Below are 2233 nucleotides of genomic sequence, written 5' to 3' on the forward strand. Positions count from 1 at the left end.
GTTACAAACTGCTTAGAAGAAAAAAGACTTTATGTTTGGCAATATTTGTTTAGCTGATTGAATTTATGCACCTAAAATTACCTGCTACATAAGAAGAGATAATCTGTTTATGCTCACTCCTCCTCGGTAGCACTAGAGAGATACTTATGAACCACAAACCCAACTTCGAGATCCTCACCATGAACACATCACAGAAATGAGTACAAAAACAGGATGTGTTGAGGGTGTTAGTGGGGCTGTTGGATGTCATTGTTTTCTTATTACTGAGTATCTCCATGCTGTCACCTGGAAGCAATATTAGGCAGCATGTGTCCACCTGCCTGTCAGATTGAATTTCTTAATTGGTTTAACCTCGGCTGAAGTGTTTTCAAAGTGGACTTTTTTATCTATTCACATAATGCATGACAATCGTGCATGACAAAGCTACACCTTATGTACAAATTAGTTGTCACAAGATATTCACACCTAGTGTCGGCCTGGTATATCGTTTGTGTTACTGAGGCAGCATGCTCATGTTTCAACCTTTAATTCTTTTGGTGTCATACACTTTGAACAGGGTGAAGTCATGTATTGAACTGACTTGCGGGTCCATTATTCTATTTTGCTTTTGCTAAATGGTTGTGGAAAGTTAACGTTTCCATTGTCAGTCAGCTCTTGCTGTGCAGGTCAGTGTGGTGAAAGACTGTCTTATCACTTGTGAACAAAATTGTCACGACTGGGGGCAGCAGCCGTGTGACTTGTGGAAGGAGGACTCAAATGCAGCACTTATTAGGATGTGAGGGTGATTTATTAAGAATACCGAACATAAAGTGGGGATGGCAAAACAGAACTAACGATGAACTAAACTGGGAGAAACTAAACCATAGAGCAGCAAACCTGAACATGAAGGGAGGACAGCAGGGAGAACACGCAGGGGATTCACAAAGTAATGTAGCGTACGCAGGGTAACACAGAGGATGAACACAGACAACGCGACGAGGAGCACAGGCAGACACGCAGTGTAAATGCACACACCAGGTAATTAGGAAATGGCAGACAGGCGGGGACACAGCTGGAACTAATGGACATAACGAGACAAAGTAAAACAGGAAACACACAGACTGTTTTACACTACCAACTGGGGACACGAACAGAACACAGAGGGGAGGCACAGGTAGGGATGATAGAAACACACAACTCAAACCCTAAGAACAAATACAAAATCAGAATAAACTAGAACAATGATAATAATAAACTTAAAGTGCTGGGTCATCGACCCAGGACCATGACAAAAATTAGTAATAGCAAAGCGCTCTAGATTCATACCGGTTATTTTTTTATCCCATTTTTTGGAAATGATCTGTAATTAAGGTGGAGGCGGCACTCCTCTGAGACCGTCCTCAATGAACGGTAGTGATGGCCAAATGAAGCTTTCTGAAGCTTGTGTTGAAAAACGGTTCATTACTCGAAGCTTTTCAACACAGTCCTCTCTGGTGACATCTGGTGGCCAAAAATATGAAGAGCAGCTTGAATCCACAAAATAAAACCAACTGCTTCATTAAGATTGCCCACGCTACAGAGCGGTGTCCTGTCTGATATTGGACCGCCGTTGTGTTGCTTTGAACATATATTGTTTGGTGGTTAAAAAAACGTGTTTTATTTGGTTAATAAATCATTTTGACCAGTAAACTCTGCTTGTTCAAACATGCACCATGGTGTGGTCTTTCTTTGCTTGTGACTTCTTGATGTTGGTAAATACAATAATTGAAAAATACCACATTACATATAATATACATATGATAATGTACAACACATTATGGAGTATGCTTCTGCTGTGAGGTCCTGCCTCCATGCACTTATGCAGTTAATCGCTAGACGGGTATTTTTATAAATAATATTATATTATGGGAAATTTTCCCAGACATATTCTTGACCTGGGGGTAGAATTGATTGTGAAATGGAAAAGGAAAATGTTTATGAACTTGCAAATGAAAAACATGATGCATTTAAGGTAACCCTTTCTCATTTTTATTTAGGAAGAGAATTTGTTCCACTGTGCGATGGCTGAACCTGTTCATTTTCGTGGCGATAATTTCTTCTGCCTTAAGGAAAATCCCTTCACATGGCACAGAGGAGGCTGCAGTGCAGCGAGACTGGTAGAGATGCAGTTATACAGTCTACCTGGGCCCCACAAACTATCAGCTAAAGAGAATAAATACATTCAATTGCTGCACATTTGGCAGACTAACATTTT

Source organism: Haplochromis burtoni, unplaced genomic scaffold (assembly GCF_018398535.1).
Source record: "Haplochromis burtoni strain Fernald_Lab_line unplaced genomic scaffold, NCSU_Asbu1 Contig_697, whole genome shotgun sequence".
Lineage (NCBI taxonomy): Eukaryota > Metazoa > Chordata > Actinopteri > Cichliformes > Cichlidae > Haplochromis > Haplochromis burtoni.